Below are 14,601 nucleotides of genomic sequence, written 5' to 3' on the forward strand. Positions count from 1 at the left end.
CTGTGACAAAAATATCTGAAGACATATTTCCAAAGTTTAGCATGACACAATGTCAAGGCCCTTTTGGCGGGACATTCAGCGATAATCGTGCCTTGCGAGGTGCATTGCCCTAGTGCCTTGCGAGGTGCATCGCCCTAGTGCCAATAACCGTTAATTCCTTACATTCAGCGATAATACATTTGAGTCTCCGCAATTTTGCATGACAAAGAGAATGTCAAGACCCTGGCGGGATGTTCAGCGATATCTATTTCCCGGTTGGGTGAATCGCCCTAGTGCCATGGCAGTTCTTAGGTAAAGATAACTGACAAGACCAATTTGTCAATCTGTACAGTTTCAAACTTTCAATTCCTTAGATATGACAGTTCTTAGAAAGATACTGCCTAACTGACAGTGTGTACAGTTTCATGCCTTTAATTTCGTGAATACGACAGTTATTAGAGAGAAAATGCCTAACTGACAATTTGTACGGTTTCATGCCTTCAATTCCTTGTGAAAGTAGTGTGAAGTGTAATTCCGTCAATTCCTTTCAAGATCACTTTAAGCACATAAAATTCCAACACGGTCTCCTTGAGTCTCTTCTTCTTTTGAGTTTCCGTTTTAAGATAAATGAAATTTTTTGAGATAAAAATAAAAAAAATAAAATAAACTTAGCACATAAGAAAAAATAAAATTAAAATATGTTCAAAAGCAATAAAAATATTTTTGAATTTTTGATTTTTCTGAAATGGAAATAAAAACATAGATAAAATAAACATATTTTTGGATTTTCGAATTTTATGATTTTTTTAATTCTCCCCCTAAATTTGTGCATAGAGGAAAAAATATGAACAAATTTAACTGAATATATATATATATATATATATATATATATATATATATATATATATATATATAATGTACAAATTTTTTTTCTGTTAGTCCTCAAAACGAATCATTTTTAGAAAAACTCAGGAGTATCAAGAGAATTCAAACCATAATTCAACAATTTAAGATGCATCCAGATAACCTGAGAGCAACAATATTTAGAAACAACAATGTATTTTGCCTCATCTGTGTTTTAATTCCCGAACGAAGTTAACATATTCAAAATTCATCACGCCTTTAAATACGGTCCCATTTGAGTGATCTTTTCTTTCTCCATTCCCGCAAAGGACACATATACTCAATTAAAGTTTTGAATTTCATATAGTTGAGAGATTTCTCCTGTCATGTGCCTGGAACAGCCACTATCAACACACCGAAGTCTGATGACATTCCTCCATAGCTGCTCCGACACAGAGTGCGGGATTAGTTGGTTTTGGGAACCCAATCCATTTTGAAACTGGGTTCACCATTACTATTTACACAAAATACTCTTTCCCATGACATATCTTGTTTATCAGATAAGAAACATAAAGAAGTCACAGGACTTTTGGACGATTTTGAAATATGACCTTTGGGAACTCATTGGTAATTTGGTTTGTGTACTTTCTTGTTGGACCGAATGGGACCTTTTTCACTTGCCTTTGGGCTGGGACTGCCTTTCAATTTGGGCTTGTATTGTTTGTGTAAGCTAGAGGACGACCCTTGACATGACTTCGACCTCACCGAATTTGGTTTGGCAGAACCATCTCTCGAATTAGGATTCTTGTCCGACATGCCCTTTTTTCTTTGGAAGTTTGGTTCTTGGTCTTTTTAGCATTCCAATCACCATTTCGTGAATGTGACCTTAAAGGATTTCTTTTGGAAGATCTCCCCCTTGGCACGTTCGGCCAACTTTGTTCATAGTAGGGAACAAATGAACGATGTGGGTAATTTCTAGCAATGTGACCGGGAGTCCCACAGTTAAAACAAGTTTGTCTTTTCAAATAAATAAGATTGTGACTTGGTCCTTGTCCAAATGAAGTTTTTTTCAAAGACCTTCCACATACACAAGCACATTTATTAGACTGTTTAACAAACTTTTGTGGCTTGAACTTTTCAACATTGGGATTATTATTATCACAAGTTTTTGAAGCAGATTCAGCAGAACTAGAATTATTTTTGTTCTGCTCGAACCCATCTTGCACAGTTACTTTATCTGCACATGAAGTAGAAGTATTAGAATAATTCACATTAATACTCTCCGTTTGGCCGGATTGTTCAGTCTTGATTAAGGCAGTTACAGGGGGCTTGCCATATTGTGTAGGAGTCTCTATCTCTTTGGTTTCAAGGGGTGGAGTATAGTTATCATTGAAAGGAGGTGGAACATTATGATACCCTAGACCCGTACCATGTTTGTCTTTCCACTTTAATTGTTTTTCTATCATAGACTCAACTTTCTAACTTAACACATCAAATTTCGTAAAAGTAAAGTCAACATCCTTAAATTTAGCCTTTAATGCATCAAGTTCGACAGTTGATTTGGCAATTTCCTCTTTGGCATAACAATGATGAACACATTTGGTGCTATATTCCTCCCTAATCCTAATTAAATATTTATTTTGAGCATCTAGTTTTTTCTTAAGAGGCTTGTTGACTTTCTTAATTTCATAAATTTCATTTTTAAGGTCAAAAACCTCTCTCACGATATTCATTAATTTTATCTTCACAAGACTGAGAGCATGGGGTTTCACTTACCTTATTGGTATTGTTGTAGGAACTCGTTATTTACCAACAGAAGAAATCTGATTGTGTAAATGGATTTTCACCGAAAACCAAGAAAATAAATGCCCTTTGACCGTAAACACCAATAGTCAACACCTTGTTCACCGAGAACCTTGAAGGTCAACCTTTTTGTCCGAAAGAAAAAACTTGACCGAGAACTTAGATTCTTGACCGAGAACCTTAGCCGAAACCTCTATAACCGAGAAGCTAATCGAGGATGTGAAGCCTAATATATAGACCGATGAATGAAGGCATACCGAGAAGCAAAGTTGACCTAACCGAGAACGAGGGGCCGCCGCATAGAACTTCGAGGCAAGGACCGAGAACTCCGAAGTTGAGACTGAGATCGAAGATGTGTCCGAGGAGCTGGCCAAGAACTCTAAAACCCTAATTGAAGATGGTTAGTTGGCTGCCGAGAACTCTCAAACCCTAACCGAAGTCGCCCAAAAAACATGAAATTTGCAATCTATCAAAAACTCTAATGTAGTGAAGAACACGAAGAACAACGACAAAAATTTCGTCAAAAAGAGCTCAAAAACACCAAAAGCACCAAGAAAAGCTCCAAGAAACGGTTAATATCTTGCCAGTTCGATTGATACCAATCCTTGCTCTGATACCAATTGTAAAAACCTGATCTTAAGTATCAATCGAAATCGCTAGAATTGGTGCGGAATCCCAATCTAATGATTAACCCTGTGACAGTTTTTAAGAATTAAGAACACAATTATCAATCTACAATGCACACAATATTGATAATAGTCTAGTACATAAGATTCTGAATTGCTCTCGGTTCTCTCTTTCTCTCTAAACTCGATATCAACTTCTTAGAACGACCAACCCTTTTCCACGGCTGAAAACAACAATATATATATATATATATATATATATATATATATATATATATATATATATATATATATATATATACGTAGACCTAATTACAAAGGCCTAGCCCAAAACCCAACCGAAATCCTCATTAAGCCCACCGATATCACATGGTGATTTCGGTCCAAACACCACCGAGAACATGGTATTTTCCGTCCTAGACCGAGAACTCTAAAAGCTATCAAAAGTAATGTATAAACCACAAATTATGTCCTAACAATGGCTTGAGCTGCTGAATGACTATGAGTGTGAGATTCGATACCACCTTGATAAAGTTAACATAGTAGTTGATGCCCTAAGCAAAAAGGAACGAGATAAACCTCACAAAGTGAAAGCACTCACTCTAATAATCCAGTCAAATCTTCGTGCCCAAATTCGAGAAGCCTAAGTAACGGCACTTAAGGAGGAGAACAAGGCAGAAGAAGGCCTACGAGGCATGGAAAAGCAATTTGAGTCTAGAGAAAATGGAACCTTGTGTTTCATGGACCGAATATGGGTACCAAAATTTGGCGACATCAGGAGTCTACTACTGGATGAAGCTCACAAGACAAGATACTCAGTTCACCCAAGATCTGATAAGATGTATCTTGACCTAAAGAAAATTTACTGGTGGTTGAACTTAAAGGTAGAGATCGCCACCTACGTGAGAAAGTGCTTGACCTGCGCTAAGGTCAAAGCTAAATACCAGAAACCACCGGGTCTACTACAACAACCCAAAATTCCCAAATAGAAATGGGAACAAGTTGCCATGGACGTCATCGCGAAGCTACCCAATAAACTTAGCAATTATGACACGATTTGGGTAGTAACCGATTGTCTGACAAACTCCGCCCATTTCCTAACCATTAAGGAAACGGATAAAATAGAGAAGTTAGCCAAGACTTATGTCAAAGAAATAGACTGGCTACACGGCTTGACTACATCGATAATTTCAGACAGAGATAGACAATGTTCTTCCCGGTTCTGGAAATCGATGTAGGGAGCATTAGGAACCCGACTCGATATGAGTACCGCCTATCACCCGCAGACAGATGGTCAAAGCGAGCGGACCATACAAACCTTAGAATATATGCTTAGAGCATGCATGATAGACTTTGGTGATGCATGGGATATTCACCTACCGATGGTTGAATTTTCCTACGACAATAGTTATCACACAAGCATAAAAGGTTGCACCATGTGAAGCACTTTATGGGAAAAGTGCCATTCACCGTTGTGTTGGGCAGAAGTGGGTGTCACCCAACTACAAAAGAAGTACGCTAGGAACACGTTGCTAACCGGACATAAGATTATTCACGAGACAACCGAGAAGATAGTGAAAATAAAGTAACGGTTCAGAATGGCCCGTGATCGTCAGAAGAAATACACCGACTTTCAGTGAAAACCACTTGAATTTCAAGTTGGGGATAGAGTCATCCTAAGAGTATCTCCTTGGAAAGGAGTTATAACATTTAGTTGGAGAGGCAAACTCAATCCACGATACATAAGACCTTTTGAGATCCTTGCTAGAATAGCCCTAGTAGCCTACCGACTCGCCCTACCCCAAGAGCTCAACAACATGCAGAATGTCTTTCATGTTTCGAACATTAAGAAATGGCTCTCTGAAGACATGCTAGTTATACCTCTCGATGAGATCCAGATCGACACGAAGCCCAAATTCGTTGAGGAGCCAGTCGAGATCACGGATCGCAAAGTCAAGAGTATCAAGCAAAGTCGCATTCCTATAGTTAAGGTATGATGGAACTCTAGCTGAGGACCAAAGTACACGTGGGGACAGGAAGATCAAACGAGGAACAAGTATCCCCATTTATTTAAGAACTCCCCAACTACATGCTAAATTTCCGGACGAAATTTCTTTTAACGGGGGGAGGATATGACAACCCAGAGAATACGTCATCAAACACCGTTAATACTTAATGATAAGACATAGGAATGTAATAAGGAAAAACTTGTAACCACCCGATATATTTTAATATATTCGAAAATTTTCACTCTTAAGTACGTCAACCATTAGGCCCAAAAATAAGTGTGCAAAAAGTCGCGTCACTTTAAGAGCAGGTTAGCATATTTTGACTCCTTAAGCTACCGGGATTCAAGAAATATAAATTTCATAAGAATTCAGCATAGTATGGAGAAGATATGATAGTTATGGTAAATTTATATCTACCGAAATTAAAAGTTACAACGACGCAAACTACAAGGTGATTAGTCGACTTTTGGAGAAAGTCACCAAGTAGACAATCATAATGTGACAACCCGAAACTTTTATTCTGTACACTTGGTCAACTTTATCAACATTTAACTTGATTTCCATTACCTTTTAATGTCGTTTAAGTGTTAGTTTAAGTGTTCTAAGCTTGAGTACAGCCAGGAATGAGATTAGAAATAATTCAACAAGTCGTATAGAGACAAAACCGGGCCATACACCCTCTCGGGAGGAGTGTACGGCCGTACACCTGAGTGTGCGGCCGCACACCCGTCCTCCAGCCGTACACCCACCTCCATATATAGGAGGAGACCTCTTCATTCACTCTTTTTCCATTTTTGGCTACACACTACTTTCTCTCTCTAAAAAAAACTTCATCCAAGAACACTCTAAGGGCCTAAAAAACGTGAATCACTCCATCATTCAGCTTGTTATACTGGTAAAACACCTTAATCTAAGCTTAAAACTCTTCATGTTCTTCATCACTTGAAGATGTATGGCCGCACACCTTCATAAGGTGGCCGTACACACCTTAAACACTCTCCAAGGTGAGAGTTTGGCCTTCATTTGCTAGTTGGACTTGGTATTGGCCTTGAAACACCCGAAAAATCGACATTTTGAGCATGAATGAAGAGTGTACGGCCGCACACCCATATGTACGACCGCACACTCCACCTGTACGGCCGCACACACATGCTGACCGCACACCCTGGCCGCACACACACTCTTTTGGCCGTACACCTCCCTTGTTTGATCATATAGGGTCCCGACAAGCATTTCCAAGTCTTTAGGGTGGTTTCCCGTCATGTTTAGTCATGAAACACCCATATGTGTTATCACATGTTAATAGGATCCACTTGTGTACGAAACATCGATTGACACTCAGCATTCGTAACCGATCATACACCCAGATCCTACGTCAAACGGTGAGTTCATACCCCTACACCTTTTCTGAGTTTTTCATGTTTTCAGGGGGGAATACAAGCAAAAGTACAAGGAAACTTGTACTCAAAGTATATTATTCCGTATAAAATACTTACATGTTCAGTATGCTTTTAACACAGAAAACAGTTTTACCAAACGATTAAGAAATCAACTCGTAGAAACAGTTTTCAGAACTAAAGCAAGGAAACTTGTGAATCTTGTCATAAATTGTGATATTTTACAAAGGATTCATACAAACCATAAACATGATTTTCTATATTATTATTTGTAAATTTGTTATTTTAAGTTGGAGACACGTCCTTGGTAACACTCCACCGGATTCGTGAGTGTAGGACTAACCCTTGTAACCAGAATCTCTTGGAGGGTGAGCGTGACTATTGTGTATAGATATATACGGGACTGACTATCCCGCACCTCGCTATTAGCTACAGTGGGACCGTCAGGTCTACGGGTGACAAAGTCATAAAAGGATACTGGCCCCGTTACGTGCCATATCTAGTTTAATGTATGGTTATAAAACTCGCAACCTAGATAACAGAGATTTACTTTGGTAATAATGAATCAAGTGAACTAACCTCAAAGTAATAACCGATTTGATTACTAGAGGGTATTGATAATACCCTTAGGATCTAGTTCACTACCTATTTTATTAGTTTTATTTATGTAATAAGGCTAATACACCTCACAGAGAGCAAACATGGTTTTTCAAGGAAACTACATCTAACGATACAAGTATGGTGGATACTTGTACACCTCATTCTAGAACAGTTAACCAACTATCAACTTTTATGGAAAATATAGGATTTTCCTTGGATAACTCAACCTTACATAAACAGGCTGTTAAACAAATAACGAATGGATAATCAAACATCTTTCATAAGAAAATATAGGATTTTCTTGGGAAACACTTTTCAAAGGATCAAGGAAACATTTCTTTCACCAGAACTAAACGCTTATGAACTCACCAGCTTTATGCTGATATTTTAAAACTGCTTGTATTCTCAGGGCAACAATAGACAGGTACTCTTGCCAACTTTTGGAGAATACGGAGCATTTTGGAGTCACGTCTTTTACTTTTGTTATATACTGTTATGTATAAACCATGTTTTTAAACAATGTAAATATTCCTATTATAATGTAATGGTTGTGTTTACTTCGCTTACTATGATACAACTGTTGTGATACTACGCATGACGTCCTCCACCCCAGAACGTTTCCGTCGTTCCGGTTTTAGGGTGTGAAAGATTGGTATCAGAGCTATTGTTTATAGTGAACTAAGTATACCGAACCTTACATGGTATACAACTATAAACACTAAGGGGCCGAAGTGCTCTGAACTAAAAGTATACTTTTAAAAATATAAGTATTTTTACAAAAAGTATACAAGTATACCTATATACCAGAAACAATATCATGAGTAGAACAAAACAAAAGTATTTTGGATGTTGAACAATGCGGTTAAACCTGGGCAGTTATGTAATCATGTCTAGGGTCAATATAGCCTGATCAACTATATTTATTCGAGACATGACCAACATGTGCTTGGGAGTGACTTTGGTGTTGCAACAGGCCTAAAACTTACCCAGTATCCATTCAACAAGGTATCAAAAGAACAAAACATGCAACTTAAAATACTGTAGGAGTATTTTAGCCAGAGCCGAATACATTGTAGAAATTCGTTCCTAGTGTTGCTACCTATTCGTTTCTTAGCGATAACTTACTTGCATTAGTAACCTTTCTTTGCTTATCGCTTGGTAGAACACTTTATTATCAGGATGGGATATATTTTGTTTCATATATCTTGGGGACTTACCATCCTCTTCTTCCTGGTTGTTTCTAGAACAAGATGCCTCCCCGAAAAAGACCTATCAGAAGAAACGATGACACTCCACCACCACCACCGCCCCCTCAGTTCGATCCCGTTATGTTCCAGGCAGCTGTTACTGCTGATGTGGCTGACGCAATGTCACAAATTAATTCTGGCGGATCTGGTGGGCAAGGAAGTGGTACTCATCCCCAAAATCATGAAGGTGGTCAGGGACACCAAAAGGAGTGCTCCTATAAGGACTTCATGAATGCGAAACCCACATCTTTCGATGGTAAAGGAGGTGTCATTGCCCTAACTCAATGGTTTGAAAAGATCAAGTCAATTTTTGAAATCTGTTCCTGTTCTGAAGCCAACAAAGTAAAATTCGCCGCTTGCACTTTCGCCAGCAGGGCACTGACCTGGTGGAATGGTCGGGTCAAATCCCTAACCCTGCCAGTGGCAAATGCTATGGGTTGGGAAAGTTTAAAGGAACTCATGCTAGCTGAGTACTGCCCACGGGGCGAGATGCAGAAGCTAGAGCACGAACTCTGGAACCTAAGGATGAAGGAATCCGACATTGCTGCCTACACTTCTAGGTTTGAAGACCTAGCTCTTCTTTGTCCGAGAATGGTCACCCCAGAAAGCAAAAAGATAGAGAGATACATATGGGGACTGACACAACCCACCAAAGGAAATGTCCTGGCTGCTAGGCCAAACACCTTTGACAGCGCTAAGTGTCTGGCGCAAACCCTCATAGATCACGGAGTTGATCGTGATAATGTGACGGCCGCTCCTGAGCCAGTAAAAGGGAGTGGTGAGAAAAGAAAGTTCTGGAAGCAGCGGAAGGTCCAGTCTTTATAGGAGCCCTCAAAGAAACAGCAAACGGTGGCAGTCCACGCTGCTACTACTCCTGCCGCTGCTCCTGCTATTCAAGCACCTACCAGTAAATATGCTGGTACCCTTCCTCGGTGCGACAAGTGCAACTATCATCATAATCCCGGCCCATGCCGAGAAATGTCCAGCACCAGCTGTGGCAAAAAGGGGCACACAGCTCGAGTTTGCAAAATACCAGTCCAACCAACCCATCAGGCATCTGGAGCAGGCGTCGGTCAAGCTTGTTATGGTTGTGGAGAAGTCGGGCACTATAAGAGAAACTGCCCGAAGGCAACAACAGCAGGTGACACGGGGAGAGTGCTAACCATGGGTCAAGAAGAGGCAGTTACAGATCCCACAGTTGTTTCGGGTACGTTCCTCCTCGACAACTCTTATGCATGCATTCTTTTCGATTCTTGTGCGGAGAGGAGTTTTGTTAGTCATGCATTCAAACATCTTCTCAAAAATAAACCTCAATCACTAACTGAAACATTTACTGTCGAGATGGCTAAAGGTGAGAAAGAGAGCACTAATGAGATATACGTAGGTTGTACCCTTACCTTGAACGATCATTCTTTTCCTATCGACCTTATGCCAATCTCCATAAAAAGCTTCGATGTCATCATCGACATGGATTGGTTGAGCCCCAATCATGCTGATATCCTTTGTTACGAAAAAGCTATCTGTCTCAATCTTTTCTCTGATGAAACTCTTGTCATTTACGGCGATAAACTCAGTTCAAACTTTCGTATCATTTCGTGCATCAAGGCCCAGAAACTCCTGCGAAAGGAGTGTTATGCATTCCTAGCCCACATCATTAACGAGAAACATGAAGTTAAAGACCTCGAGAGCATCCCCGAAGTCTGCACCTTTCCCGATGTTTTTCCCGAAGATCTCCCGGGAATCCCTCCCGAACGCCAAGTCGAGTTTCGTATCGACTTAGTCCCCGGAGCTACCCCCGTAGCTAAATCTCCATACCGACTAGCACTGGCAGAAATGCAGGAGTTATCCAGTCAGCTCAATAAGCTGCTCAGCAAAGGATTCATCAGACCGAGTTCCTCACCCTGGGGAGCCCCGATCTTATTTGTGAAAAAGAAGGATGGATCCTTTCGGATGTGCATCGATTATCGAGAGCTGAATAAGCTCATAGTAAAAAACCGTTACCCTCTTCCTCGAATCGACGACCTCTTCGATCAACTTCAGGGAGTCAGTTACTTTTCCAAAATAGACCTAAGATCAGGGTACCATCAGCTGCGAGTCCATGAGAGTGATGTTCCTAAAACAGCATTTCGGACTCGGTATGGTCACTACGAATTTGTAGTGATGCCCTTCGGTCTAACCAACGCACCAGCGGTATTCATGGACCTGATGAATCGGGTGTGCCGTTCCTTCCTGGACAAGTTCGTAATCGTGTTCATCGACGATATACTTGTCTATTCCAGAAGTGAAGAAGATCATCGACAGCACTTGAGATCGGTGCTGGAAACCTTAAGGACGGAGAAGCTGTACGCGAAATTCTCCAAGTGCGAATTCTGGATTCGAAAAGTAACCTTCCTAGGTCACGTGGTAAGCGAGGAAGGCATACACATGGACCCCTCCAAAATCAAGGCGATAGAGAACTGGTCAGCACCGAAGACACCCACAGAATTCCGTCAATTCTTGGGTCTCGCTGGCTACTATCGCAGATTTATCCAGAATTTCTCCAAAATTGCCAAACCCTTAACCACTCTGACTCAGAAAGGCGTACCCTTTTGTTGGAGTGAGAAGCAAGAAACTGCGTTCCAAACGTTGAAGCGGGCCCTATGCATCGTACCTATCTTGTCTCTGCCCGAAGGGACGGAGGACTTCGTTGTCTACTGTGATGCGTCCAGTCAAGGACTAGGCTGTGTGCTCATGCAACGGGGAAAAGTCATTGCTTATGCCTCAAGACAGCTGAAAACACACGAAGTCAACTACACAACGCACGACCTGGAATTGGGAGCAGTGGTCTTCGCATTGAAGATATGGAGACATTATCTCTACGGAACCAAGTGCACTATCTTCACGGACCATAAAATTTTGCAGCATATCTTCGATCAGAATGAGCTGAACATGAGACAACGGCGATGGGTTGAGCTACTCAGCGATTACGAGTGCGAAATCCGCTACCATCCCGGCAAGGCCAATGTGGTGGCAGATGCCCTCAGCCGGAAGGAGTACTCAAGTCGTAGAGTGAAGGCACTGACGATGACTATCTATTCCCATTTATCGACGCAAATCAAGGAGGCTCAACTGGAAGCCTTGAAACCAGAGAACATGTCGGGTGAAGCCTTAAGAGGAATGGAAAAGAACCTAGAGATCAAGGGAGACAGAGTCTATTATTTCATGGACCGGATCTGGACCCCAAAGTTCGGTGGTTACAGGGAGGTTGTCATGAACGAAGCTCATAAGACTAGATACTCCATTCATCCAGGCTCGGACAAGATGTACCTCGATCTCAAGAAACTGTATTGGTGGCCGAACATGAAAGCAGAGATCGCTACCTTCGTGGGCAAGTGCCTGACTTGCTCCAAGGTGAAGGTCGAATATCAAAAGCCCTCAGGTCTTCTCCACCAGCCGGAAATACCTGAGTGGAAGTGGGAAAGAATTACTATGGATTTTATCACCAAATTACCCAAGTCTCCGAGTGGGCACGACGCCATTTGGTTAATTGTCGACCGGCTGACTAAATCCGCCCACTTCCTATCGATCAAGGAAAACTTCAAAATGGAGAGACTCACGAGAATCTACATCCGAGAGATAGTTCGACTGCATGGTGTACCTGTGTCCATTATCTCCGATCGAGATAGCAGGTTCACTTCGAGGTTCTGGCAGTCACTACAGAAGGCTCTTGGAACTAAGCTGGATATGAGCACATCTTACCACCCTCAGACAGATGGGCAGAGTGAGAGAACCATCCAGACCTTGGAAGACATGTTGAGAGCATGTGTTATTGACTTCGGTAAGTCGTGGGACACCCATTAGCCCTTGGTCGAGTTTTCCTACAACAACAGCTACCATACCAGCATCAAGGCTGCGCCTTTCGAAGCCCTCTATGGTCGCAAGTGCAGATCCCCTCTGTGCTGGGCTGAGGTGGGCGACACGCAGCTAGCCAAGGGGCAAGTCCCTGACAGCATTCTCACTGGCCCAGAAATCATCCGCGAAACCACCGAAAAGATCGTACAAATCCGAGAACGACTTAAGGCCTCACGAAATAGAAAAAAGAGCTACGCCGATAGACGACGAAAACCCTTGGAGTTCCAGGTTGGAGACCATGTTCTGCTAAAAGTCTCACCCTGGAAAGGCATGATACGCTTTGGAAAGCGGGGAAAGCTAAATCCAAGATACATAGGACCCTTCGAGATCCTCGCTAAGATCGGTCCCATAGCCTACAAATTTCGTTTACCGCAAGAACTTAGCAACATTCATCCCGTCTTTCACGTTTTGAATCTTAAGAAATGCGTATCCGACGAAACCCTTACAATTCCTCTTGACGATATTGAGATCAACGAGAACCTGAACTTTGTGGAAGAACCAGTCAAAATCATGGATAAAGAGATCAAACGAACAAAACAAAGTCGCATTCCGATAGTGAAGGTTCGCTGGAATGCCAAGCAGGGACCTGAATTCACTTGGGAGTGCGAAGATCAGATGAAACAGAAGCATCCACATCTCTTTTCTATTCCATGATTTGTATTCTATGTTAGAATTTCGGGACGAAATTCCCTCTAACGGGGGGATAATGTGACAACCCGAAACTTTTATTCTGTACACTTGGTCAACTTTATCAACATTTAACTTGATTTTCGTTACCTTTTAACGTCGTTTAAGTGTTAGTTTAAGTGTTCTAAGCTTGAGTACAGCCAGGAATGAGATTAGAAATGAGTCAACAAGTCGTATAGAGACAAAACCGGGCCATACACCCTCTCGAGAGGAGTGTACGGCCGTACACCTGAGTGTGCGGCCACACACCCGTCCTCCAGCCGTACACCCACCTCCATATATAGGAGGAGACCCCTTCATTCACTCTTTTTCCATTTTTGGCTACACACTACTTTCTCTCTCTAAAAAAACTTCATCCAAGAACACTCTAAGGGCCTCAAAAACGTGAATCACTCCATCATTCAGCTTGTTATACTGGTAAAACACCTTAATCTAAGCTTAAAACTCTTCATGTTCTTCATGTTCTTCATCACTTGAAGATGTATGGCCGCACACCTTCATAAGGTGGCCGTACACACCTTAAACACTCTCCAAGGTGAGAGTTTGGCCTTCATTTGCTAGTTGGACTTGGTATTGGCCTTGAAACACCCGAAAAATCGACATTTTGAGCATGAATGAAGAGTGTACCGCCGCACACCCCTATGTACGGCCGCACACTCCCATGTACGACCGCACACGCCACCTGTACTGCCGCACACACATGCTGACCGCACACCCTGGCCGCACACACACTCTTTTGGCCGTACACCTCCCTTGTTTGATCATATAGGGTCCCGACAAGCATTTCCAAGTCTTTGGGGTGGTTTCCCGTCATGTTTAGTCATGAAACACCCTAATTCTAACACACATATGTGTTATCACATGTTAATAGGATCCACTTACGTACGAAACATCGATTGACACTCAGCATTCATAACCGTTCATACACCCATATCCTACGTCAAACGGTGAGTTCATACCCCTATACCTTTTCTGAGTTTTTCATGTTTTCAGGAGGGAATACAAGCAAAAGTACAAGGAAACTTGTACTCAATGTATATTATTCCGTATAAAATACTTACATGTTCAGTATGCTTTTAACACAGAAAAAACAGTTTTACCAAACGATTAAGAAATCAACTCGTAGAAACAGTTTTCAGAACTAAAGCAAGGAAACTTGTGAATATTGTCATAAATTGTGATATTTTACAAAGGATTCATACAAACCATAAACAGGATTTTCTATATTATTACTTGTAATATTGTTATTTTAAGTTGGAGACACGTCCTTGGTAACACTCCACCGGATTCGTGAGTGTAGGACTAACCCTTGTAACCAGAATCTCTTGGAGGGAGAGCGTGACTATTGTGTATAGATCTATACGGGACTGACTATCCTGCATCTCGCTGCTAGCTACAGTGGGACCGTCAGGTCTGCGGGTGACAAAGTCATAAAAGGATACTGGCCCCGTTACGTGCCATATCTAGTTTAATGTATGGTTATAAAACTCGCAACCTAGATAACAGAGATTTACTTTGG

The sequence above is a fragment of the Lactuca virosa genome, chromosome 9 (genome assembly GCF_052849685.1).
Source record: "Lactuca virosa cultivar CGN04683 chromosome 9, Lactuca_virosa_CGN04683_v6, whole genome shotgun sequence".
Classification (NCBI taxonomy): Eukaryota; Viridiplantae; Streptophyta; class Magnoliopsida; order Asterales; family Asteraceae; genus Lactuca; species Lactuca virosa.